At 47.7% G+C, this 27,281-nt stretch overlaps 1 protein-coding gene across 4 annotated transcripts in view; it reads left to right on the top strand.

Moving 5' to 3' along the window:
* The window catches only part of kdm6ba (lysine (K)-specific demethylase 6B, a), a 372,203-nt gene that overhangs the window by 293,720 nt on the left and 51,202 nt on the right, over window positions 1-27,281 (top strand). For all 4 annotated transcript variants that reach the window (XM_055900768.1, XM_055900766.1, XM_055900767.1 and 1 more), the window contains one exon: window positions 25,588-25,694. The gene's annotated coding sequence lies outside the window, so the exon portion shown is untranslated. The remainder of the gene's footprint in view (window positions 1-25,587; window positions 25,695-27,281) is intronic.

The raw sequence follows: 27,281 nt of genomic DNA, 5'->3' as shown, positions 1-27,281 counted from the left end.
AAGAGAGATGTGATTTGGAGTTGACATCCAAAGAGAGATGTGTTTTGGAGTTGACATCCAAAGAGATGTGTTTTGGAGTTGACATCCAAATATATGTGTTTTGGAGTTGACATCCAAAGAGAGATGTGTTTTGGAGTTGACATCCAAAGAGAGATGTGTTTTGGAGTTGACATCCAAAGAGAGATGTGTTTTGGAGTTGACATCCAAAGAGAGATGTGGTTTGGAGTTGACATCCAAATAGAGCTGTGATTTGGAATTTACATCCAAAGAGAGATGTGTTTTGGAGTTGACGTCATACGAGCTGTATTTTGGAGTTGACATCCAAAGAGAGCTGTGTTTTGGAGTTGTCGTCATAACAGCTGTTGTTTTGGAGTTGACATCAAAAGAGAGATGTGTTTTGGAGTTGACATCCAAAGAGAGCTGTGTTTTGGAGTTGACATCATAAGAGCTGTGTTTTGCAGTTGACATCAAAAGAGAGATGTGTTTTGGAGTTGACATCCAAAGAGAGATGTGTTTTGGAGTTGACATCCAAAGAGAGATGTGTTTTGGAGTTGACATCCAAAGAGAGATGTGATTTGGAGTTGACATCCAAAGAGAGATGTGGTTTGGAGTTGACATCCAAAGAGAGATGTGGTTTGGAGTTGACATCCAAAGAGAGATGTGGTTTGGAGTTGACATCCAAAGAGAGATGTGATTTGGAATTGACATCCAAAGAGAGATGTGTTTTGGAGTTGACATCCAAAGAGTGATGTGTTTTGGAGTTGACATCCAAAGAGAGATGTGGTTTGGAGTTGACATCCAAAGAGAGATGTGATTTGGAGTTGACATCCAAAGAGAGATGTGATTTGGAGTTGACATCCAAAGAGTGATGTGATTTGGAGTTGACATCCAAAGAGAGATGTGATTTGGAGTTGACATCCAAAGAGAGATGTGTTTTGGAGTTGACATCCAAAGAGAGATGTGTTTTGGAGTTGACATCCAAAGAGAGATGTGTTTTGGAGTTGACATCCAAAGAGATGTGTTTTGGAGTTGACATCCAAAGAGATGTGTTTTGGAGTTGACATCCAAAGATATGTGTTGTGGAGTTGACATCAAAAAAGAGATGTGTTTTGGAGTTGACATCCAAAGAGAGATGTGTTTTGGAGTTGACATCCAAATAGAGCTGTGATTTGGAATTGACATCCAAAGAGAGATGTGTTTTGGAGTTGACGTCATAAGAGCTGTGTTTTGGAGTTGACATCCAAAGAGAGCTGTGTTTTGGAGTTGACGTCATAAGAGCTGTGTTTTGGAGTTGACATCCAAAGAGAGCTGTGTTTTGGAGTTGACATCATAAGAGCTGTGTTTTGGAGTTGACATCAAAAGAGAGGTGTGATTTGGAGTTGACATCCAAAGAGAGATGTGTTTTGGAGTTGACATCCAAAGAGATGTGTTTTGGAGTTGACATCCAAAGAGATGTGTTTTGGAGTTGACATCCAAAGAGAGATGTGATTTGGAGTTGACATCCAAAGAGAGATGTGTTTTGGAGTTGACATCCAAAGAGATGTGTTTTGGAGTTGACATCCAAATATATGTGTTTTGGAGTTGACATCCAAAGAGAGATGTGTTTTGGAGTTGACATCCAAAGAGAGATGTGTTTTGGAGTTGACATCCAAAGAGAGATGTGTTTTGGAGTTGACATCCAAAGAGAGATGTGGTTTGGAGTTGACATCCAAATAGAGCTGTGATTTGGAATTTACATCCAAAGAGAGATGTGTTTTGGAGTTGACGTCATACGAGCTGTATTTTGGAGTTGACATCCAAAGAGAGCTGTGTTTTGGAGTTGTCGTCATAACAGCTGTTGTTTTGGAGTTGACATCAAAAGAGAGATGTGTTTTGGAGTTGACATCCAAAGAGAGCTGTGTTTTGGAGTTGACATCAAAAGAGAGATGTGTTTTGGAGTTGACATCCAAATAGAGCTGTGATTTGGAATTGACATCCAAAGAGAGATGTGTTTTGGAGTTGACGTCATAAGAGCTGTGTTTTGGAGTTGACATCCAAAGAGAGCTGTGTTTTGGAGTTGACGTCATAAGAGCTGTGTTTTGGAGTTGACATCCAAAGAGAGCTGTGTTTTGGAGTTGACATCATAAGAGCTGTGTTTTGGAGTTGACATCAAAAGAGAGATGTGATTTGGAGTTGACATCCAAAGAGAGATGTGTTTTGGAGTTGACATCCAAAGAGATGTGTTTTGGAGTTGACATCCAAAGAGATGTGTTTAGGAGTTGACATCCAAAGAGAGATGTGATTTGGAGTTGACATCCAAAGAGAGATGTGTTTTGGAGTTGACATCCAAAGAGATGTGTTTTGGAGTTGACATCCAAATATATGTGTTTTGGAGTTGACATCCAAAGAGAGATGTGTTTTGGAGTTGACATCCAAAGAGAGATGTGTTTTGGAGTTGACATCCAAAGAGAGATGTGTTTTGGAGTTGACATCCAAAGAGAGATGTGGTTTGGAGTTGACATCCAAATAGAGCTGTGATTTGGAATTTACATCCAAAGAGAGATGTGTTTTGGAGTTGACGTCATACGAGCTGTATTTTGGAGTTGACATCCAAAGAGAGCTGTGTTTTGGAGTTGTCGTCATAACAGCTGTTGTTTTGGAGTTGACATCAAAAGAGAGATGTGTTTTGGAGTTGACATCCAAAGAGAGCTGTGTTTTGGAGTTGACATCATAAGAGCTGTGTTTTGCAGTTGACATCAAAAGAGAGATGTGTTTTGGAGTTGACATCCAAAGAGAGATGTGTTTTGGAGTTGACATCCAAAGAGAGATGTGTTTTGGAGTTGACATCCAAAGAGAGATGTGATTTGGAGTTGACATCCAAAGAGAGATGTGGTTTGGAGTTGACATCCAAAGAGAGATGTGGTTTGGAGTTGACATCCAAAGAGAGATGTGGTTTGGAGTTGACATCCAAAGAGAGATGTGGTTTGGAGTTGACATCCAAAGAGAGATGTGGTTTGGAGTTGACATCCAAAGAGTGATGTGTTTTGGAGTTGACATCCAAAGAGAGATGTGGTTTGGAGTTGACATCCAAAGAGAGATGTGATTTGGAGTTGACATCCAAAGAGAGATGTGATTTGGAGTTGACATCCAAAGAGTGATGTGTTTTGGAGTTGACATCCAAAGAGAGATGTGATTTGGAGTTGACATCCAAAGAGAGATGTGTTTTGGAGTTGACATCCAAAGAGAGATGTGTTTTGGAGTTGACATCCAAAGAGAGATGTGTTTTGGAGTTGACATCCAAAGAGAGATGTGTTTTGGAGTTGACATCCAAAGAGATGTGTTTTGGAGTTGACATCCAAAGAGATGTGTTTTGGAGTTGACATCCAAAGATATGTGTTTAGGAGTTGACATCAAAAAAGAGATGTGTTTTGGAGTTGACATCCAAAGAGAGATGTGTTTTGGAGTTGACATCCAAAGAGATGTTTTGGAGTTGACATCCAAAGAGAGATGTGGTTTGGAGTTGACATCCAAAGAGAGATGTGGTTTGGAGTTGATATCCAAAGAGAGATGTGATTTGGAGTTGACAGCCAAAGAGAGATGTGTTTTGGAGTTGACATCCAAAGAGAAATGTGTTTTGGAGTTGACATCCAAAGAGAGATGTGATTTGGAGTTGACATCCAAAGAGTGATGTGTTTTGGAGTTGACATCCAAAGAGAGATGTGTTTTTGAGTTGACATCCAAAGAGAGATGTGTTTTGGAGTTGACATCCAAAGAGATGTGTTTTGGAGTTGACATCCAAAGAGATGTGTTTTGGAGTTGACATCAAAAGAGAGATGTGTTTTGGAGTTGACATCCAAAGAGAGATGTGTTTTGGAGTTGACATCCAAAGAGAGATGTGTTTTGGAGTTGACATCCAAAGAGATGTGTTTTGGAGTTGACATCCAAAGAGAGATGTGTTTTGGAGTTGACATCCAAAGAGAGATGTGTTTTGGAGTTGAGATCCAAATAGAGCTGTGATTTGGAATTGACGTCATAAGAGCTGTGTTTTGGAGTTGACATCCAAAGAGAGCTGTGTTTTGGAGTTGACATCAAAAGAGAGATGTGTTTTGGAGTTGACATCCAAATAGAGCTGTGATTTGGAATTGACATCCAAAGAGAGATGTGTTTTGGAGTTGACGTCATAAGAGCTGTGTTTTGGAGTTGACATCCAAAGAGAGCTGTGTTTTGGAGTTGACGTCATAAGAGCTGTGTTTTGGAGTTGACATCCAAAGAGAGCTGTGTTTTGGAGTTGACATCATAAGAGCTGTGTTTTGGAGTTGACATCAAAAGAGAGATGTGATTTGGAGTTGACATCCAAAGAGAGATGTGTTTTGGAGTTGACATCCAAAGAGATGTGTTTTGGAGTTGACATCCAAAGAGATGTGTTTAGGAGTTGACATCCAAAGAGAGATGTGATTTGGAGTTGACATCCAAAGAGAGATGTGTTTTGGAGTTGACATCCAAAGAGATGTGTTTTGGAGTTGACATCCAAATATATGTGTTTTGGAGTTGACATCCAAAGAGAGATGTGTTTTGGAGTTGACATCCAAAGAGAGATGTGTTTTGGAGTTGACATCCAAAGAGAGATGTGTTTTGGAGTTGACATCCAAAGAGAGATGTGGTTTGGAGTTGACATCCAAATAGAGCTGTGATTTGGAATTTACATCCAAAGAGAGATGTGTTTTGGAGTTGACGTCATACGAGCTGTATTTTGGAGTTGACATCCAAAGAGAGCTGTGTTTTGGAGTTGTCGTCATAACAGCTGTTGTTTTGGAGTTGACATCAAAAGAGAGATGTGTTTTGGAGTTGACATCCAAAGAGAGCTGTGTTTTGGAGTTGACATCATAAGAGCTGTGTTTTGCAGTTGACATCAAAAGAGAGATGTGTTTTGGAGTTGACATCCAAAGAGAGATGTGTTTTGGAGTTGACATCCAAAGAGAGATGTGTTTTGGAGTTGACATCCAAAGAGAGATGTGATTTGGAGTTGACATCCAAAGAGAGATGTGGTTTGGAGTTGACATCCAAAGAGAGATGTGGTTTGGAGTTGACATCCAAAGAGAGATGTGGTTTGGAGTTGACATCCAAAGAGAGATGTGATTTGGAGTTGACATCCAAAGAGAGATGTGTTTTGGAGTTGACATCCAAAGAGTGATGTGTTTTGGAGTTGACATCCAAAGAGAGATGTGATTTGGAGTTGACATCCAAAGAGAGATGTGTTTTGGAGTTGACATCCAAAGAGAGATGTGTTTTGGAGTTGACATCCAAAGAGATGTGTTTTGGAGTTGACATCCAAAGAGAGATGTGTTTTGGAGTTGACATCCAAAGAGTGATGTGTTTTGGAGTTGAGATCCAAAGAGAGATGTGTTTTGGAGTTGACATCCAAAGAGAGATGTGTTTTGGAGTTGACATCAAAAGAGATGTGTTTTGGAGTTGACATCCAAAGAGAGATGTGTTTTGGAGTTGACATCAAAAGAGATGTGTTTTGGAGTTGACATCCAAAGAGAGTTGTGTTTTGGAGTTGACATCAAAAGAGATGTGTTTTGGAGTTGGCATCCAAAGAGAGATGTGTTTTGGAGTTGACATCCAAAGAGAGATGTGTTTTGGAGTTGACATCCAAAGAGAGTTGTGTTTTGGAGTTGACATCAAAAGAGATGTGTTTTGGAGTTGACATCAAAAGAGAGATGTGTTTTGGAGTTGACATCAAAAGAGATGTGTTTTGGAGTTGACATCCAAAGAGAGATGTGTTTTGGAGTTGACATCCAAAGAGAGATGTGTTTTGGAGTTGACATCCAAAGAGATGTGTTTTGGAGTTGACATCCAAAGAGATGTGTTTTGGAGTTGACATCCAAAGAGATGTGTTTTTTGACATCATAAGCAGGTAGTTAGTGTTGTTATGTTCAGGGTTCTACACAGGATGTTTTTACAAAGTGGTGCTGCGGAGTACGCCCGGGGGGAGGCCCGCCCCAGGAGATTTGGGGGTTATTTAACACCTGTAACTGACATTTCCTGCAATCTAGAGAAAAAATAGCCTTATATAATAACAAATGAAGTAATAAATGTAAAAAATATATTTCAGAATTATATAGTGGTGCAGCCAGTCCACAAGGTGGAGCAGCGCCTCTCTCTCGTTCTATGGGGAGAAAGCCATGTGCTGTGTGTATGTGTGTGTGTTTGAGAAAGCGAGAGTGTTAACCCCACCCACATGAATGAGTGACAAATGTTGAAAGCAGCTTAAAATATTCATGAAAGTGTACATACACACACTTCTCAGCTCCAGATTGTAGCACTCAGGCTCCTGAGCAGATTTCATTAGCTTCTGTCTAGACTTGATTTATTACCAGCTGTTTGTTCCACACTCTCCTCTACACTCCTCTACTCTACACTCCTCTCCTCTACACTCCTCTACACTCCTCTACACTCCACTCCTCTACACTCCTCTACACTCCACTCCTCTACACTCCTCTACACTCCACTCCTCTACACTCCTCTACACTCCACTCCTCTACACTCCTCTCCTCTACACTCCTCTACACTCCTCTCCTCTACACTCCTCTACACTCCTCTACACTCCTCTACTCTCCTCTACACTCCTCTACACTCCTCTACACTCCTCTACACTCCTCTACACTCCTCTCCTCTACACTCCTCTACACTCCTCTACACTCCACTCCTCTACACTCCTCTCCTCTACTCCCCTCTACACTCCTCTCCTCTACACTCCTCTACACTCCTCTCCTCTACACTCCTCTCCTCTACACTCCTCTCCTCTACACTCCTCTCCTCTACACTCCTCTACACTCCTCTACACTCCTCTCCTCTACACTCCTCTCCTCTACACTCCTCTACACTCCACTCCTCTACACTCCTCTCCTCTACACTCCTCTCTTCTACACTCCTCTCCTCTACACTCCTCTACTCTACACTCCTCTACACTCCTCTCCTCTACACTCCTCTACACTCCTCTACACTCCTCTCCTCTACACTCCTCTACACTCCTCTCCTCTACACTCCTCTCCTCTACACTCCTCTCCTCTACACTCCTCTACACTCCTCTCCTCTACACTCCTCTACACTCCTCTCTTCTACACTCCTCTCCTCTACACTCCTCTACTCTACACTCCTCTACACTACTCTCCTCTACACTCCTCTCCTCTACACTCCTCTACACTCCTCTACACTCCTCTACACTCCTCTACACTCCTCTACACTCCTCTACACTCCTCTACACTCCTCTCCTCTACACTCCTCTACACTCCTCTACACTCCTCTCCTCTACTCCCCTCTACACTCCTCTCCTCTACACTCCTCTCCTCTACACTCCTCTCCTCTACACTCCTCTACACTCCTCTACACTCCTCTCCTCTACACTCCTCTCCTCTACACTCCTCTACACTCCACTCCTCTACACTCCTCTCCTCTACACTCCTCTCTTCTACACTCCTCTCCTCTACACTCCTCTACTCTACACTCCTCTACACTCCTCTCCTCTACACTCCTCTACACTCCTCTACACTCCTCTCCTCTACACTCCTCTACACTCCTCTCCTCTACACTCCTCTCCTCTACACTCCTCTCCTCTACACTCCTCTACACTCCTCTCCTCTACACTCCTCTACACTCCTCTCTTCTACACTCCTCTCCTCTACACTCCTCTACTCTACACTCCTCTACACTACTCTCCTCTACACTCCTCTACTCTACACTCCTCTACACTCCTCTCCTCTACACTCCTCTACACTCATCTCCTCTACACTCCTCTCCTCTACACTCCTCTACACTCCTCTCCTCTACACTCCTCTACACTCCTCTCTTCTACACTCCTCTCCTCTACACTCCTCTACTCTACACTCCTCTACACTACTCTCCTCTACACTCCTCTACTCTACACTCCTCTACACTCCTCTCCTCTACACTGCTATACACTCCTCTATACTCCTCTCCTTTACACTCCTCTCTTCTACACTCCTCTACACTCCTCTCCTCTACACTGCTATACACTCCTCTACACTCCTCTACTCTACACTCCTCTCCTCTACACTCCTCTACACTCCTCTCCTCTACACTCCACTCCTCTACACTCCTCTCCTCTACACTCCTCTCTTCTACACTCCTCTACACTCCTCTCCTCTACACTCCTCTACTCTACACTCTCTCCTCTACACTCCTTTCCTCTACACTCCTCTCCTCTACACTCCTCTACTCTACACTCTCTCCTCTACACTCCTTTCCTCTACACTCCTCTCCTCTCCTCTACACTCCTCTACACTCCTCTCCTCTACTCTCATCTACACTCCTCTCCTCTACACTCCTCTACTCTCCTCTACACTCCTCTCCTCTACTCTCCTCTACACTCCTCTCCTATACACTCCTATACACTCCTCTCCTCTCCTCTACACTCCTCTACTCTCATCTACACTCCTCTCCTCTACTCTACTCTACACTCCTCTCCTCTACATTCCTCTCCTCTACACTCCTCTACACTACACTCCTCTCCTCTACTCTCCTCTACACTCCTCTACTCTCATCTACACTCCTCTCCTCTACTCTCCTCTACACTCCTCTCCTCTACTCTACTCTACACTCCTCTACTCTCATCTACACTCCTCTACTCTCCTCTACACTCCTCTCCTCTACACTCCTCTCCTCTACTCTCCTCTACACTCCTCTCTTTTACACTCCTCTCTTCTACACTCCTCTCCTCTACACTCCTCTACACTCCTCTACTCTAGACTCCTCTACCCTCTTCTCCTCTACACTCCTCTTCTCTATACTCCTCTACACTCCTCTCCTATACACTCATCTCCTATACACTCCTCTACACTCCTCTCCTCTACACTCCTCTACTCTACACTCTCTCCTCTACACTCCTTTCCTCTACACTCCTCTCCTCTCCTCTACACTCCTCTACTCTCATCTACACTCCTCTCCTCTACTCTCCTCTACACTCCTCTCCTATATACTCCTCTACACTCCTCTCCTCTACACTCCTCTACTCTACACTCCTCTCCTCTACACTCCTCTCCTCTACACTCCTCTCCTCTACTCTCCTCTACACTCCTCAACTCTCATCTACACTCCTCTCCTCTACTCTCCTCTACACTCCTCTCCTCTACACTCCTTTCCTCTACATTCCTCTCCTCTACTCTCCTCTACACTCCTCTCTTCTACACTCCTCTCCTCTACACTCCTCTACTCTCCTCTACACTCCTCTCCTCTACACTCCTATCCTGCTCTACACTCCTCTACTCTCCTCTACACTCCTCTCCTCTACTCTCCTCTACACTCCTCTCCTCCTCTCCACTCCTCTCCTCTACACTCCTCTCCTCCTCTACACTCCTCTCCTCTACACTCCTCTCCTCTTCTACACTCCTCTACTCTCCTCTACACTCCTCTCCTCTACTCTCCTCTCCTCCTCTACACTCCTCTACTCTACACTCCTCTCCTCCTCTACACGCCTCTCTTCTACTGTCCTCTACACTCCTCTCCTCTACACTCCTCTACTCTCCTCTACACTCCTCTACTCTCCTCCACTCCTCTCCTCTACACTCCTCTCCTCTACACTCATCTCCTCTACACTCCTCTCCTCCTCTACACTCCTCTCCTCTACACTCCTCTCCTCCTCTACACTCCTCTACTCTCCTCTACACTCCTCTCCTCTACACTCCTCTACACTCCTCTCCTCTACACTCCTCTCCTCTACACTCCTCTCCTCTACACTCCTCTACTCTACTCTCCTCTACACTCCTCTCCTCTCCTCTACACTCCTCTCCTCTACACTCCTCTCCTCTACACTCCTCTCCTCTACACTCCTCTACACTCCTCTCCTCTACACTCCTCTACTCTCCTCTACTCTCCTCTCCTCTACACTCCTCTACTCTCCTCTACACTCCTCTCCTCTCCTCTACACTCCTCTTCTCTACACTCCTCTCCTCTACTCTCCTCTACACTCCTCTCTTTTACACTCCTCTCTTCTACACTCCTCTCCTCTACACTCCTCTACACTCCTCTACTCTAGACTCCTCTACCCTCTTCTCCTCTACACTCCTCTTCTCTATACTCGTCTACACTCCTCTCCTATACACTCATCTCCTATACACTCCTCTACACTCCTCTCCTCTACACTCCTCTACTCTACACTCTCTCCTCTACACTCCTTTCCTCTACACTCCTCTCCTCTCCTCTACACTCCTCTACTCTCATCTACACTCCTCTCCTCTACTCTCCTCTACACTCCTCTCCTATACACTCCTCTACACTCCTCTCCTCTACACTCCTCTCCTCTACTCTCCTCTACACTCCTCTACTCTCATCTACACTCCTCTCCTCTACTCTCCTCTACACTCCTCTCCTCTACACTCCTTTCCTCTACATTCCTCTCCTCTACTCTCCTCTACACTCCTCTCTTCTACACTCCTCTCCTCTACACTCCTCTACTCTCCTCTACACTCCTCTCCTCTACACTCCTATCCTCCTCTACACTCCTCTACTCTCCTCTACACTCCTCTCCTCTACTCTCCTCTACACTCCTCTCCTCCTCTCCACTCCTCTCCTCTACACTCCTCTCCTCCTCTACACTCCTCTCCTCTACACTCCTCTCCTCCTCTACACTCCTCTACTCTCCTCTACACTCCTCTCCTCTACTCTCCTCTCCTCCTCTACACTCCTCTACTCTACACTCCTCTCCTCCTCTACACGCCTCTCTTCTACTGTCCTCTACACTCCTCTCCTCTACACTCCTCTACTCTCCTCTACACTCCTCTACTCTCCTCCACTCCTCTCCTCTACACTCCTCTCCTCTACACTCATCTCCTCTACACTCCTCTCCTCCTCTACACTCCTCTCCTCTACACTCCTCTCCTCCTCTACACTCCTCTACTCTCCTCTACACTCCTCTCCTCTACACTCCTCTACACTCCTCTCCTCTACACTCCTCTCCTCTACACTCCTCTCCTCTACACTCCTCTCCTCTACACTCCTCTACTCTACTCTCCTCTACACTCCTCTCCTCTACACTCCTCTCCTCTACACTCCTCTCCTCTACACTCCTCTCCTCTACACTCCTCTCCTCTACACTCCTCTACACTCCTCTACTCTCCTCTACTCTCCTCTCCTCTACACTCCTCTACTCTCCTCTACACTCCTCTCCTCTCCTCTATACTCCTCTCCTCTCCTCTACACTCCTCTCCTCTCCTCTACACTCCTCTCCTCTCCTCTACACTCCTCTCCTCTACACTCCTCTCCTCTACACTCCTCTCCTCTACACTCCTCTCCTCTACACTCCTCTACACTCCTCTCCTCCTGTACACTCCTCGACTCTCCTCTACACTCCTCTCCTCTACACTCCTCTACTCTCCTCCACTCCTCTCCTCTACTCTCCTCTACACTCCTCTCCTCTACACTCCTCTCCTCTACTCTCCTCTACACTCCTCTCCTCTACACTCCTCTACTCTCCCCTACTCTCCTCTACACTCCTCTACACTCCTCTCCTCTACACTCCTCTACTCTCCTCTACACTCCTCTCCTCTACACTCCTCTCCTCTACTCTCCTCTACACTCCTCTCCTCTACACTCCTCTACTCTCCTCTACACTCCTCTCCTCTACACTCCTCTTCTCCTCTACTCTCCTCTACACTCCTCTCCTCTACACTCCTCTACTCTCCTCTACACTCCTCTCCTCTACTCTCCTCTACACTCTTCTCCTCTACACTCCTCTCCTCTACACTACACTCCTCTACTCTCCTCTACACTCCTCTCCTCTACACTCCTCTCCTCTACACTACTCTCCTCTACTCTCCTCTACACTCCTCTCCTCTACACTCCTCTACTCTCCTCTACACTCCTCTTCTCTCCTCTACACTCCTCTCCTCTACTCTCCTCTACACTCCTCTCCTCTACTCTCATCTACACTCCTCTACTCTCCTCCACTCCTCTCCTCTACTCTCCTCTCCACTCCTCTCCTCTACACTCCTCTCCTCCTCTACACTCCTCTACACGCCTCTCCTCTACACTCCTCTACTCTCCTATACACTCCTCTCTTCTACTCCTCTACACTCCTCTCCTCTACACTCCTCTCCTCTACTCTCCTCTACACTCCTCTCCTCTACATTCCTCTCCTCCTCTACACTCCTCTACTCTCCTCTACACTCCTCTCCTCTACACTCCTCTACTCTCCTCCACTCCTATCCTCTACACTCCTCTCCTCTACACTCCTCTCCTCCTCTACACTCCTCTACTCTCCTCTACACTCCTCTACTCTCCTCTACACTCCTCTCCTCTACACTCCTCTACACTCCTCTACACTCCTCTCCTCTACACTCCTCTACTCTCCTCTACACTCCTCTCCTCTACACTCCTCTCCTCTACTCTCCTCTACACTCCTCTCCTATACACTCCTCTACTCTCCTCTACACTCCTCCCCTCTACACTCCTCTCCTCCTCTACTCTCCTCTACACTCCTCTCCTCTACACTCCTCTACTCTCCTCCACTCCTCTCCTCCTCTACTCTCCTCTACACTCCTCTCCTCTACACTCCTCTACTCTCCTCTACACTCCTCTACTCTCCTCTACACTCCTCTCCTCTACTCTCCTCTACACTCCTCTCCTCTACTCTCCTCTACACTCCTCTACTCTCCTCCACTCCTCTCCTCTACTCTCCTCTCCACTCCTCTCCTCTACACTCCTCTCCTCCTCTACACTCCTCTACTCTCCTCTACACGCCTCTCCTCTACACTCCTCTACTCTCCTATACACTCCTCTCTTCTACTCCTCTACACTCCTCTCCTCTACACTCCTCTCCTCTACTCTCCTCTACACTCCTCTCCTCTACATTCCTCTCCTCCTCTACACTCCTCTACTCTCCTCTACACTCCTCTCCTCTACACTCCTCTACTCTCCTCCACTCCTCTCCTCTACACTCCTCTCCTCTACACTCCTCTCCTCCTCTACACTCCTCTACTCTCCTCTACACTCCTCTCCTCTACACTCCTCTACACTCCTCTACTCTCCTCTCCTCTACTCTCCTCTACTCTCCTCCACTCCTATCCTCTACACTCCTCTCCTCTACACTCCTCTACTCTCCTCTACACTCCTCTACACTCCTCTCCACTCCTCTCCTCTACACTCCTCTACTCTCCTCTCCTCTACTCTCCTCTACACTCCTCTCCTCTACACTACTCTCCTCTACTCTCCTCTACACTCCTCTCCTCTACTCTCCTCTACACTCCTCTCCTCTACACTCCTCTCCTCCTCTACACTCCTCTACTCTCCTCTACACTCCTCTCCTCTACACTCCTCTACACTCCTCTACTCTCCTCTACACTCCTCTCCTCTACTCTCCTCTACACTCTTCTCCTCTACACTCCTCTCCTCTACACTACACTCCTCTACTCTCCTCTACACTCCTCTCCTCTACACTCCTCTCCTCTACACTACTCTCCTCTACTCTCCTCTACACTCCTCTCCTCTACACTCTTCTCCTCTACACTCCTCTCCTCTACACTACTCTCCTCTACTCTCCTCTACACTCCTCTCCTCTACACTCCTCTCCTCTATACTACTCTCCTCTACTCTCCTCTACACTCCTCTCCTCTACACTCCTCTCCTCTCCTCTACTCTCCTCTACACTACTCTCCTCTACACTCCTCTCCTCTACTCTCCTCTACACTCCTCTCCTCTCCTCTCCTCTACACTCCTCTACACTCTGTTTTTCGTTCTGTGTGTTTAACTGCAGCCAAGGCCTTATTCAAATATCTTCCCCAAAGTTGGATTGCAAAGATTTCCAGCCAGTCTGTTTGTTGTTTGTCTGTCTCTCACCATCTCTCTGTGTGGGTGTGAGTCTGTGTGTCACTGTGACTGTCTGTCCATCTGTCTGGGTTTCTGTGTGCGTGACTGCGTGTGTGTGTGTAGGAGTGTTTGCGTGTGCATGACTGTGTTTGCGTGTGGGTGTGTGCGTTCGTCTTTGATCTTTGCAGCCCACCTGTGGTCGACTGTGACCTTTTCTGAAGACATGTGGTAGAAGTTCATTACCCCAAAACCCCACCACAGTCTACTCCCACGACACCTCTGCTACAGACCTCTGCTTTCTCCCAAACACACACACACACACACACTAGGAGACAGACAGGGACACAGAGAGACAAACCTCTTATTTACTGACAGATCACCATGCTGCCATACTCTGGTATATACAACCGTGTGTGTGTGTTCAGTCTGGTGCAGGTATGAAGTCTTCTGTCCCAACATGACGAGTGTCTCTGAATCAGCACTGACCAAGGTCTCTAGCAGCCCATGCATGCCATGCAGGCTCACACTTGGAAGTAACACACAAACACACACATTGTATCCTCAGAGAGCTCTAGAGCAGTAAAGGGGAGACTGAAGACAGATACACAGGGAGAGGGGAGTTCAGTCCCTGGTCCTTTACTACCAGTACTGAAGGCATGTTCTTCTTACATACAGGTGTCACTTTATCAGACACAGGAAGAGTGGAGACACAGTGTGTGTGAGAGCAGCGCATGTGTCCCAGCTGCTGCTCAGACAATAGGGTAGATATCAGTACAATAGTGCAGGGCCCCTGCACAACGCAGACTTGACTTGAGCTAAGTCACATGCAGCCTTTCACGACTTTGGCCTCTCTCTTCCCCTCTCTCTTCCCCTCTCTCTTCCCCTCTCTCTTCCCCTCTCTCTCACTCTCTCTCTTCCCCTCTCTCTTCCCCCCTCTCTTACCCTCTCTCTCACTCTCTCTCATTCTCTCTCTTCCCCTTTCTCTTCCCCTCTCTCTTCCCCTCTCTCTTCCCCTCTCTCTTCCCCTCTCTCTCGCTCTCTCACTCTACTCTTCCCCTCTCTCTTCCCCTCTCTCTCTCTCGCTCACTCTCTCTCTTCCCCTCTCTCTTCCCCTCTCTCTTCCCCTCTCTCTTCCCCTCTCTCTCACTCTCTCTCACTCTCTCTCTTCCCCTCTCTCTTCCCCTCTCTCTCACTCTCTCTCACTCTCTCTCGCTCTCTTCACCTTTCTGTCATTTCTTTTTTTTTTCACTCTTTCATCTCTCTGCTTTAACCTTTCTCAGAAAACTGCGATACTGTCCATATTATATTATTGTTAACTGTTTCTCTTGAAAAATCTCCCCACCCGGTCTATTTTCCCACCTTTTATATCTTTTGGTTAGTTGACTTGTGTTTTTCACTCCTCCTCATTCCCTCTTCTCTTTTTTCTCCCTCTACTCCGTCTTGCCGTCTCTCACCCCTGCTTCACTCTCTGTTTTTCATCTCCTCTCTCTACCTTTCTTTCCCTCCTCCCTCATACTCCTCTCTCTACCTTTCTTTCCCTCCTCCCTCATACTCCTCTCTCTCCCTCTTTCTTTCCCTCCTCCCTCATACTCCTCTCTCTACCTCTTTCTTTCCCTCCTCCCTCATACTCCTCTCTCTCCCTCTTTCTTTCCCTCCTCCCTCATACTCCTCTCTCTACCTCTTTCTTTCCCTCCTCCCTCATACTCCTTTCTCTCCCTCTTTCTTTCCCTCCTCCCTCATACTCCTCTCTTTCCCTCTTTCTTTCCCTCCTCCCTCATACTCCTCTCTACCTCTTTCTTTCCCTCCTCCCTCATACTCCTCTCTCTACCTTTCTTTCCCTCCTCCCTCATACTCTTCTCTACCTCTTTCTTTCCCTCCTCCCTCATACTCCTCTCTCTACCTTTCTTTCCCTCCTCCCTCTTACTCCTCTCTCTACCTTTCTTTCCCTCCTCCCTCATACTCCTCTCTCTACCTTTCTTTCCCTCCTCCCTCATACTCCTCTCTCTACCTTTCTTTCCCTCCTCCCTCATACTCCTCTCTCTACCTTTCTTTCCCTCCTCCCTCATACTCCTCTCTCTACCTTTCTTTCCCTCCTCCCTCATACTCCTCTCTCTCCCTCTTTCTTTCCCTCCTCCATCATACTCCTCTCTCTCCCTCTTTCTTTCCCTCCTCCCTCATACTCCTCTCTCTACCTCTTCCTTTCCCTCCTCCCTCATACTCCTCTCTCTACCTCTTTCTTTCCCTCCTCCCTCATACTCCTCTCTCTACCTCTTTCTTTCCCTCCTCCCTCATACTCCTCTCTCTACCTCTTTCTTTCCCTCCTCCCTCATACTCCTCTCTCTACCTCTTTCTTTCCCTCCTCCCTCATACTCCTCTCTCTACCTCTTTCTTTCCCTCCTCCCTCATACTCCTCTCTCTACCTCTTTCTTTCCCTCCTCCCTCATACTTTTCTCTCTACCTCTTTCTTTCCCTCTTCCCTCGTACTCCTCTCTCTACCTCTTTCTTTCCCTCCTCCCTCATACTCCTCTCTCTACCTCTTTCTTTCCCTCCTCCCTCATACTCCTCTCTCTACCTCTTTCTTTCCCTCCTCCCTCATACTCCTCTCTCTACCTCTTTCTTTCCCTCCTCCATCATACTCCTCTCTCTACCTCTTTCTTTCCCTCCTCCATCATACTCCTCTCTCTACCTCTTTCTTTCCCTCCTCCCTCATACTCCTCTCTCTACCTCTTCCTTTCCCTCCTCCCTCATACTCCTCTCTCTACCTCTTTCTTTCCCTCCTCCCTCATACTCCTCTCTCTACCTCTTTCTTTCCCTCCTCCCTCATACTCCTCTCTCTACCTCTTTCTTTCCCTCCTCCCTCATACTCCTCTCTCTACCTCTTTCTTTCCCTCCTCCCTCATACTCCTCTCTCTACCTCTTTCTTTCCCTCCTCCCTCATACTCCTCTCTCTACCTCTTTCTTTCCCTCCTCCCTCATACTTTTCTCTCTACCTCTTTCTTTCCCTCTTCCCTCGTACTCCTCTCTCTACCTCTTTCTTTCCCTCCTCCCTCATACTCCTCTCTCTACCTCTTTCTTTCCCTCCTCCCTCATACTCCTCTCTCTACCTCTTTCTTTCCCTCCTCCCTCATACTCCTCTCTCTACCTCTTTCTTTCCCTCCTCCATCATACTCCTCTCTCTACCTCTTTCTTTCCCTCCTCCATCATACTCCTCTCTCTACCTCTTTCTTTCCCTCCTCCCTCATACTCCTCTCTCTCCCTCTTTCTTTCCCTCCTCCCTTATACTCCTCTCTCTACCTCTTTCTTTCCCTCCTCCCTCATACTCCTCTCTCTACCTCTTTCTTTCCCTCCTCCCTCATACTCCTCTCTCTACCTCTTTCTTTCCCTCCTCCCTCATACTCCTCTTTCTACCTCTTTCTTTCCCTCCTCCCTCATACTCCTCTCTCTACCTTTCTTTCCCTCCTCCCTCTTACTCCTCTCTCTACCTCTTTCTTTCCCTCCTCCCTCTTACCTCTCTCTCTACCTCTTTCTTTCCCTCCTCCCTCATACTCCTCTCTCTACCTCTTTCTTTCCCTCCTCCCTCATACTCCTCTCTCTACCTCTTTCTTTCCCTCCTCCCTCATACTCCTCTCTCTACCTCTTTCTTTCACCCCTCATACTCCTCTCTCTACCTCTTTCTTTCCCTCCTCCCTCATACTCCTCTCTCTCTCCCTCGTGTCTCTCCCTCGTGTCTCCCCCCTCTACTGTTATACCCCCTTGTCTCTAATGTAGCTATACTAGACTGGTTCTCCCTCCTCCTCCTCTCTAATGTATCTATACTAGACTGGTTCTCACTCCTCCTCTCTAATGTATCTATTCTAGACTGGTTCTCCCTCCTCCTCCTCTCCAATGTATCTATTCTAGACTGGTTCTCCCTCCTCCTCCTCTCTAATGTATCTATTCTAGACTGGTTCTCCCTCCTCCTCCTCTCTAATGTATCTATACTGGACTGGTTCTCCCTCCTCCTCTCTAATGTATCTATACTAGACTGGTTCTCCCTCCTCCTCTCTAATGTATCTATTCTAGACTGGTTCTCCCTCCTCCTCTCTAATGTATCTATTCTAGACTGGTTCTCCCTCCTCCTCCTCTCCAATGTATCTATTCTAGACTGGTTCTCCCTCCTCCTCCTCTCTAATGTATCTATACTAGACTGGTTCTCCCTCCTCCTCCTCTCTAATGTATCTATTCTAGACTGGTTCTCCCTCCTCCTCCTCTCTAATGTAGCTATACTGGACTGGTTCTCCCTCCTCCTCCTCTCTAATGTATCTATTCTAGACTGGTTCTCCCTCCTCCTCCTCTCTAATGTAGCTATACTAGACTGGTGCTCCCTCCTCCTCCTCTCTAATGTATCTATTCTAGACTGGTTCTCCCTCCTCCTCCTCTCTAATGTATCTATTCTAGACTGGTTCTCCCTCCTCCTCCTCTCTAATGTAGCTATACTAGACTGGTTCTCCCTCCTCCTCCTCTCTAATGTATCTATTCTAGACTGGTTCTCCCTCCTCCTCCTCTCTAATGTATCTATTCTAGACTTGATCTCCCTCCTCCTCTCTAATGTATCTATTCTAGACTGGTTCTCCCTCCTCCTCTCTAATGTATCTATACTGGACTGGTTCTTCCTCCCCCTCCTCCTCTCTAATGTAGCTATACTAGACTGGTTCTCCCTCCTCCTCCTCTCTAATGTATCTATTCTAGACTGGTTCTCCCTCCTCCTCTCTAATGTATCTATACTAGACTGGTTCTCCCTCCTCCTCCTCTCTAATGTATCTATTCTAGACTGGTTCTCCCTCCTCCTCCTCTCTAATGTATCTATTCTAGACTGGTTCTCCCTCCTCCTCCTCTCTAATGTATCTATTCTAGACTGGTTCTCCCTCCTCCTCCTCTCTAATGTAGCTATACTAGACTGGTTCTCCCTCCTCCTCCTCTCTAATGTATCTATTCTAGACTGGTTCTCCCTCCTCCTCCTCTCTAATGTATCTATACTGGACTGGTTCTCCCTCCTCCTCCTCTCTAATGTATCTATTCTAGACTGGTTCTCCCTCCTCCTCTCTAATGTATCTATACTAGACTTGTTCTCCCTCCTCTCTAATGTATCTATACTAGACTGGTTCTCCCTCCTCCTCCTCTCTAATGTATCTATTCTAGACTTGATCTCCCTCCTCCTCTCTAATGTATCTATTCTAGACTGGTTCTCCCTCCTCCTCCTCTCTAATGTATCTATTCTAGACTTGATCTCCCTCCTCCTCTCTAATATATCTATACTAGACTGGTTCTCCCTCCTCCTCCTCTCTAATGTATCTATTCTAGACTGGTTCTCCCTCCTCCTCTCCAATGTATCTATACTGGACTGGTTCTCCCTCCTCCTCTCTAATGTATCTATTCTAGACTGGTTCTCCCTCCTCCTCCTCTCTAATGTATCTATTCTAGACTGGTTCTCCCTCCTCCTCTCTAATGTATCTATACTAGACTGGTTCTCCCTCCTCCTCTCTAATGTATCTATACTAGACTGGTTCTCCCTCCTCCTCTCTAATGTATCTATTCTAGACTTGTTCTCCCTCCTCCTCCTCTCTAATGTATCTATTCTAGACTGGTTCTCCCTCCTCCTCTCTAATGTATCTATACTAGACTGGTTCTCCCTCCTCCTCTCTAATGTATCTATACTAGACTGGTTCTCCCTCCTCCTCTCTAATGTATCTATTCTAGACCTGATCTCCCTCCTCCTCTCTAATGTATCTATTCTAGACTGGTTCTCCCTCCTCCTCTCTAATGTATCTATACTGGACTGGTTCTTCCTCCCCCTCCTCCTCTCTAATGTAGCTATACTGGACTGGTTCTCCCTCCTCCTCCTCTCTAATGTATCTATTCTAGACTGGTTCTCCCTCCTCCTCTCTAATGTATCTATACTAGACTGGTTCTCCCTCCTCCTCCTCTCTAATGTATCTATTCTAGACTGGTTCTCCCTCCTCCTCCTCTCTAATGTATCTATTCTAGACTGGTTCTCCCTCCTCCTCCTCTCTAATGTATCTATTCTAGACTGGTTCTCCCTCCTCCTCCTCTCTAATGTAGCTATACTAGACTGGTTCTCCCTCCTCCTCCTCTCTAATGTATCTATTCTAGACTGGTTCTCCCTCCTCCTCCTCTCTAATGTATCTATACTGGACTGGTTCTCCCTCCTCCTCCTCTCTAATGTATCTATTCTAGACTGGTTCTCCCTCCTCCTCTCTAATGTATCTATACTAGACTTGTTCTCCCTCCTCTCTAATGTATCTATACTAGACTGGTTCTCCCTCCTCCTCCTCTCTAATGTATCTATTCTAGACTTGATCTCCCTCCTCCTCTCTAATGTATCTATTCTAGACTGGTTCTCCCTCCTCCTCCTCTCTAATGTATCTATTCTAGACTTGATCTCCCTCCTCCTCTCTAATATATCTATACTAGACTGGTTCTCCCTCCTCCTCCTCTCTAATGTATCTATTCTAGACTGGTTCTCCCTCCTCCTCCTCTCTAATGTATCTATTCTAGACTGGTTCTCCCTCCTCCTCCTCTCTAATGTATCTATTCTAGACTGGTTCTCCCTCCTCCTCCTCTCTAATGTAGCTATACTAGACTGGTTCTCCCTCCTCCTCCTCTCTAATGTATCTATTCTAGACTGGTTCTCCCTCCTCCTCCTCTCTAATGTATCTATACTGGACTGGTTCTCCCTCCTCCTCCTCTCTAATGTATCTATTCTAGACTGGTTCTCCCTCCTCCTCTCTAATGTATCTATACTAGACTTGTTCTCCCTCCTCTCTAATGTATCTATACTAGACTGGTTCTCCCTCCTCCTCCTCTCTAATGTATCTATTCTAGACTGGTTCTCCCTCCTCCTCTCCAATGTATCTATACTGGACTGGTTCTCCCTCCTCCTCTCTAATGTATCTATTCTAGACTGGTTCTCCCTCCTCCTCCTCTCTAATGTATCTATTCTAGACTGGTTCTCCCTCCTCCTCTCTAATGTATCTATACTAGACTGGTTCTCCCTCCTCCTCTCTAATGTATCTATACTAGACTGGTTCTCCCTCCTCCTCTCTAATGTATCTATTCTAGACTTGTTCTCCCTCCTCCTCCTCTCTAATGTATCTATTCTAGACTGGTTCTCCCTCCTCCTCTCTAATGTATCTATACTAGACTGGTTCTCCCTCCTCCTCTCTAATGTATCTATACTAGACTGGTTCTCCCTCCTCCTCTCTAATGTATCTATACTAGACTGGTTCTCCCTCCTCCTCTCTAATGTATCTATTCTAGACTGGTTCTCCCTCCTCCTCCTCTCCAGTGTATATCTCTGGTAAGCTGGTTCATGTCCCCGAGTCTTCCTCCCACGGGTTGACCTTTACATATATTGTGTTAGCCGTACTTATCATCTGATCTCAGTTCAGCCTTATCTCTAATGAACTCTTAGAATCAACCTCATCTCCCCCACACATTTCACTCTGGGCTGATCTTGAGTCAGAATTGACATTTAGTTTAGTTTTAGCATAAAAGGACCTTAGGCTACGCCGATATGGGCAATATAAATGCACCATGTCTGTAAATCAGCTATGACATTCCCAAAGTATGGGCTTGTGTTATCTATTGGAAGAGTGTATTTGAACATAATGTCATGGCCAACTAGTTATATTTTCACCTCCAACAAACTGCTAACTAAACTAAAAAGCAATCATTCACACTGAGGTCAGAGTCACCCCCAGCCATACATTACATTGTACATTCATCCATTCTGTTTTGAGGTGGAAATACACAGTAGCCCTAAATGCTTCCTCACCTTTTCCAGATATTGTTAGTATCCCACCTTAACTGTAGAGGCCTCTGAAGGCCCTCCCCACCAGCTGTGGCCCTCCAGGGAAGAAGGCCTACTATCCCTGACCCCTATAGGTTAAAGGTCAAGTGCCCTAACTGCTAGTCCACGTGACTGCTTGGAGCAGAAGAATGTATACCTGCCACTCATTGACACAGCTGTCAGGACCTGTGTTTATAGAAGTACACGTGAAAGCGTGCCTGCAGCTAAGTACATGTTAAAACTAAGAGTGTAATTAGGTAGATGTATAGACATGGTATTGCCATTTGTATTTTCCATGACCCTGCATCTTGAGTTGGAAGATACAGAGAGAGAGGAAGACAGAGAGAGAGGTTATCAGTCTAAGTCAGTGGAGACAGTGAAAAGGTGACCAGCAAGACTGCTGTCAGTAGGTTGTACAGACTGAGATTTTATTTATTTATCCTTTATCTATCTAGGTGAGTCAGTTAAGAACAAATTCTTATTTACAATGACGGCCTACCTTGGCCAAACCTGGACCACACTGGGCCAATTGTGCGCCGCCCTATGGGACTCCCAGTCACGGCCGGTTGTGATACAGCCTGGAATCGAACCAGTGTCTAGAATGATGCCTCTAGCACTGCGATGCAGTGCCTTAGACCGCTGCGCCACTCGGGAGCCCAGATACAGTGTGAGAGAAGAGAGGTGGAGAGGAGAACAGGAGGAGGAGAGGAGAACAAGAGGAGGGGAACAAGATGAGGAGAGGAGAACAAGATGAGGAGAGGAGAACAAGATGAGGAGAGGAGAACAGGAGGATGAGAGGAGAACAAGAGGAGAGGAGAACAAGATGAGGAGAACAGGAGGAGGAGAGCAGAACAGGAGGAGGAGAACAGGATGAGGAGAGAACAAGAGGAGGAGAGAACAGGAGGAGGAGAGAACAGGAGGAGGAGAGAACAGGAGGAGGAGAGAACAGGAGGAGGAGAGAACAAGAGGAGGAGAGGAGAACAGGAGGAGGAGAGAACAAGAGGAGGAGAGGAGAACAGGAGGAGGAGAGAACAAGAGGAGGAGAGAACAAGAGGAGGAGAGGAGAACAGGAGGAGGAGAGAACAAGAGGAGGAGAGAACAGGAGGAGGAGAGAACAGGAGGAGGAGAGAACAGGAGGAGGAGAGAACAAGAGGAGGAGAGGAGAACAGGAGGAGGAGAGAACAAGAGGAGGAGAGAACAAGAGGAGGAGAGGAGAACAGGAGGAGGAGAGAACAAGAGGAGGAGAGGAGACCAGGAGGAGGAGAGAACAAGAGGAGGAGAGGAGAACAGGAGGAGGAGAGAACAAGAGGAGGAGAGAACAAGAGGAGGAGAGGAGAACAGGAGGAGAAGAGAACAAGAGGAGGAGAGGAGAACAGGAGGAGGAGAGGAGAACAGGAGGAGGAGAACAGGAGGAGGAGAGGAGAACAGGAGGAGGAGAGAACAAGAGGAGGAGAGAACAAGAGGAGGAGAGAACAGGAGGAGGAGAGAACAAGAGGAGGAGAGAACGAGAGGAGGAGAGGAGAACAGGAGGAGGAGAGAACAGGAGGAGGAGAGAACAAGAGGAGGAGAGGAGAACAGGAGGAGGAGAGAACAGGAGGAGGAGAGAACAAGAGGAGGAGAGGAGAACAGGAGGAGGAGAGAACAAGAGGATGAGAGGAGAACAGGAGGAGAGAACAGGAGGAGGAGAGAACAAGAGGAGGAGAGGAGAACAGGAGGAGGAGAGGAGAACAGGAGGAGAGGAGAACAGGAGGAGGAGAGAACAGGAGGAGGAGAGAACAAGAGGAGGAGAGAACAAGAGGAGGAGAGAACAAGAGGAGGAGAGAACAAGAGGAGGAGAGGAGAACAGGAGGAGGAGAGAACAAGAAGAGGAGAACAGGAGAACAGGAGGAGGAGAGGAGAACAGGAGGAGGAGAGAACAAGAGGAGGAGAGGAGAACAGGAGGAGGAGAGAACAGGAGGAGGAGAGAACAAGAGGAGGAGAGAACAAGAGGAGGAGGAGAGAACAAGAGGAGGAGGAGAGAACAAGAGGAGGAGAGGAGAACAAGAGGAGGAGAGAACAAGAGGAGGAGAGGAGAACAGGAGGAGGAGAGAACAAGAGGAGGAGAGAACAGGAGGCGGAGAGGAGAACAGGAGGAGGAGAGAACAGGAGGAGGAGAGAACAAGAGGAGGAGAGGAGAACAGGAGGAGAGGAGAACAGGAGGAGGAGAGAACAGGAGGAGGAGAGGAGAACAGGAGGAGGAGAGAACAGGAGGAGGAGAGAACAAGAGGAGGAGAGGAGAACAGGAGGAGGAGAGAACAAGAGGAGGAGAGAACAAGAGGAGGAGAGAACAGGAGGAGGAGAGGAGAACAGGAGGAGGAGAGAACAGGAGGAGGAGAGAACAAGAGGAGGAGAGGAGAACAGGAGGAGGAGAGGAGAACAGGAGGAGGAGAGAACAAGAGGAGGAGGAGAGAACAAGAGGAGGAGGAGAGAACAGGAGGAGGAGAGAACAAGAGGAGGAGAGGAGAACAGGAGGAGGAGAGAACAGGAGGAGGAGAGAACAGGAGGAGGAGAGAACAAGAGGAGGAGAGTAGAACAGGAGGAGGAGAGAACAAGAGGAGGAGAGAACAAGAGGGGGAGAGGTGAACAGGAGGAGGAGAGAACAGGAGGAGGAGAGAACAAGTGGAGGAGAGAACAGAAGGAGGAGAGAACAGGAGGAGGAGAGAACAAGAGGAGGAGAGGAGAACAGGAGGAGAGGAGAACAGGAGGAGGAGAGAACAGGAGGAGGAGAGAACAAGAGGAGGAGAGGAGAACAGGAGGAGAGGAGAACAGGAGGAGGAGAGAACAGGAGGAGGAGAGAACAGGAGGAGGAGAGGAGAACAGGAGGAGGAGAGAACAGGAGGAGGAGAGAACAAGAGGAGGAGAGGAGAACAGGAGGAGAGGAGAACAGGAGGAGGAGAGAACAGGAGGAGGAGAGAACAAGAGGAGGAGAGGAGAACAGGAGGAGGAGAGAACAGGAGGAGGAGAGAACAGGAGGAGGAGAGAACAGGAGGAGGAGAGAACAGGAGGAGGAGAGAACAGGAGGAGGAGAGAACAGGAGGAGGAGAGAACAAGAGGAGGAGAGGAGAACAGGAGGAGGAGAGGAGAACAGGAGGAGGAGAGAACAGGAGGAGGAGAGGAGAACAGGAGGAGAGGAGAACAGGAGGAGGAGAGAACAGGAGGAGTAGAGAACAGGGGGGGAGAGGAGAACAGGAGGAGGAGAGAACAGGAGGAGGAGAGGAGAACAGGAGGAGGAGAGGAGAACAGGAGGAGGAGAGAACAGGAGGAGGAGAGGTGAACAAGAGGAGGAGGTGAACAGGAGGAGGAGAGAACAGGTGGAGGAGAGAACAGGTGGAGGAGAGGAGAACAAGAGGAGGAGAGGAGAACAGGAGGAGGAGAGATGGAGGGAGGACAGACAGGGGAGGGAGGAGAGGAGAACAGTTCAAATAGGGAGTAGGAGTGGGTAGTGTACATGACATTTAGGTTGAGTGCACTCGGTGTAAACCACAACCCCATGTCAGGAAAGGGCATGCAAACCGATGTGTATGTGTGTGGGAAGAGGTGTACCAGAGTGCCACCTGTTCTTGTTCACATGACCCTGGGGTAACACTTTGAGTCACTCGGGAACAGGCAGCACATGCCACACACAGACACAGATGGCCACAGCACCAGCCAAGGCAGTGCTGCGTGTTTGTGCTGATTCACACTGTGGCTTTATAAACCACAGAGTGACAAGTTAACCATGTTTTGACCACAGACTAAAATGTTGACCGTTTGCGAACCCCAAACTGCAATGTTTGTTGTATTACCATTCCACCGTAGAATGACACGTCAGCCATGTTGTAACCACTTACTAAAATGTGGAGCGCCTTTTGACCCCAAGTCTAGACTGACCGTGTTGTCGACCATGTTCTGTCTTCCAGGAGGCAGACAGACAGACAGGGAGACAGACAGACACGTGGTAATATGTTGGTCAACTGAAGCTCTACAACGTCCCTGCCACTGACCAGGCTGAAGACGTGTGATACAGGTAAGCCTCTACCGCTCTGATGCTTTTTACTTCACTGTGTCTGTGACACACACACTTCACTCTCTCTCTCCCAGTCTCACTCTCTCTCTCCGTCTCACTCTCTCTCTCCCAGTCTCACTCTCCCAGTCTCACTCTCTCTCTCCCAGTCTCACTCTTTCTCCCAATCTCACTCTCCCAGTCTCACCCTCTCTCTCCCAGTCTCACTCTCTCTCTCCCAGTCTCACTCTCTCTCTCCCAGTCTCACTCTCCCAGTCTCACTCTCTCTCTCCCAGTCTCACTCTCTCTCTCCCAGTCTCACTCTCCCAGTCTCACTCTCTCTCTCCCAGTCTCACTCTCTCTCTCCCAGTCTCTCTCTCCCAGTCTCACTCTCTCTCCCAGTCTAACTCTCTCTCTCAGTCTCTCCCAGTCTCACTCTCTCTCCCAGTCTCACTCTCTCTCCCAGTCTCACTCTCTCTCCCAGTCTCACTCTCTCTCCCAGTCTCACTCTCTCCCAGTCTCACTCTCTCTCCCAGTCTCACTCTCTCTCTCAGTCACTCCCAGTCTCACTCTCTCTACCAGTCTCACTCTCTCTCTCCCAATCTCACTCTCTCTCCCAGTCTCACTCTCTCTCTCCGTCTCACTCTCTCTCCCAGTCTCACTCTCCCAGTCTCGCTCTCTCTCTCCCAGTCTCACTCTCTCTCTCCCAATCTCACTCTCTCTCTCCCAATCTCACTCTCCCAGTCTCACCCTCTCTCTCCCAGTCTCACTCTCTCTCTCCCAGTCTCACTCTCTCTCTCCCAGTCTCACTCTCCCAGTCTCACTCTCTCTCTCCCAGTCTCACTCTCTCTCTCCCAGTCTCACTCTCCCAGTCTCACTCTCTCTCTCTCCCAGTCTCACTCTCTCCCAGTCTCACTCTCCCGGTCTCACTCTCTCTCTGCCAGTCTCACTCTCTCTCTCCCAGTCTCACTCTCCCAGTCTCACGCTCTCTCTCCCAGTCTCTCCCAGTCTCACTCTCTCTCTCTCCCAGTATCACTCTCTCTCTCTCCCAGTCTCTCTCTCCCAGTCTCTCTCTCTCCCAGTCTCACTCTCCCAGTCTCACTCTCTCTCTCCCAGTCTCACTCTCTCTCTCCCAGTATCACTCTCTCTCTCCCACTCTCTCTCTCCCAGTCTCTCTCTCTCCCAGTCTCACCCCTCTCTGTCTCCCAGTCTCTCTCTCTCTCTCCCAGTCTCTCCCAGTCTCACTCTCTCTCTCTCCCAGTATCTCTCTCTCTCTCTCCCAGTCTCTCTCTCCCAGTCTCTCTCTCTCCCAGTCTCACTCTCCCAGTCTCACTCTCTCTCTCCCAGTCTCACTCTCTCTCTCCCAGTATCACTCTCTCTCTCCCACTCTCTCTCTCCCAGTCTCTCTCTCTCCCAGTCTCTCCCCCCTCTCTCTCCCAGTCTCTCTCTCTCCCAGTCTCTCTCTCTCTCTCTCCCCCAGTCTCTCTTTCTCTCTCTCTCTCCCAGTCTCTCTCTCTCCCAGTCTCTCTCTCTCCCAGTCTCTCTCTCTCCCAGTCTCTCTCTCTGGGAGAGAGTGAGAGAAATTTGTGATAATGAGTGAGGCTTGTGTAA

This window comes from Salvelinus fontinalis, chromosome 36 (genome assembly GCF_029448725.1).
Source record: "Salvelinus fontinalis isolate EN_2023a chromosome 36, ASM2944872v1, whole genome shotgun sequence".
Lineage (NCBI taxonomy): Eukaryota > Metazoa > Chordata > Actinopteri > Salmoniformes > Salmonidae > Salvelinus > Salvelinus fontinalis.
This window is presented reverse-complemented; position numbering and strand designations above follow the sequence as displayed.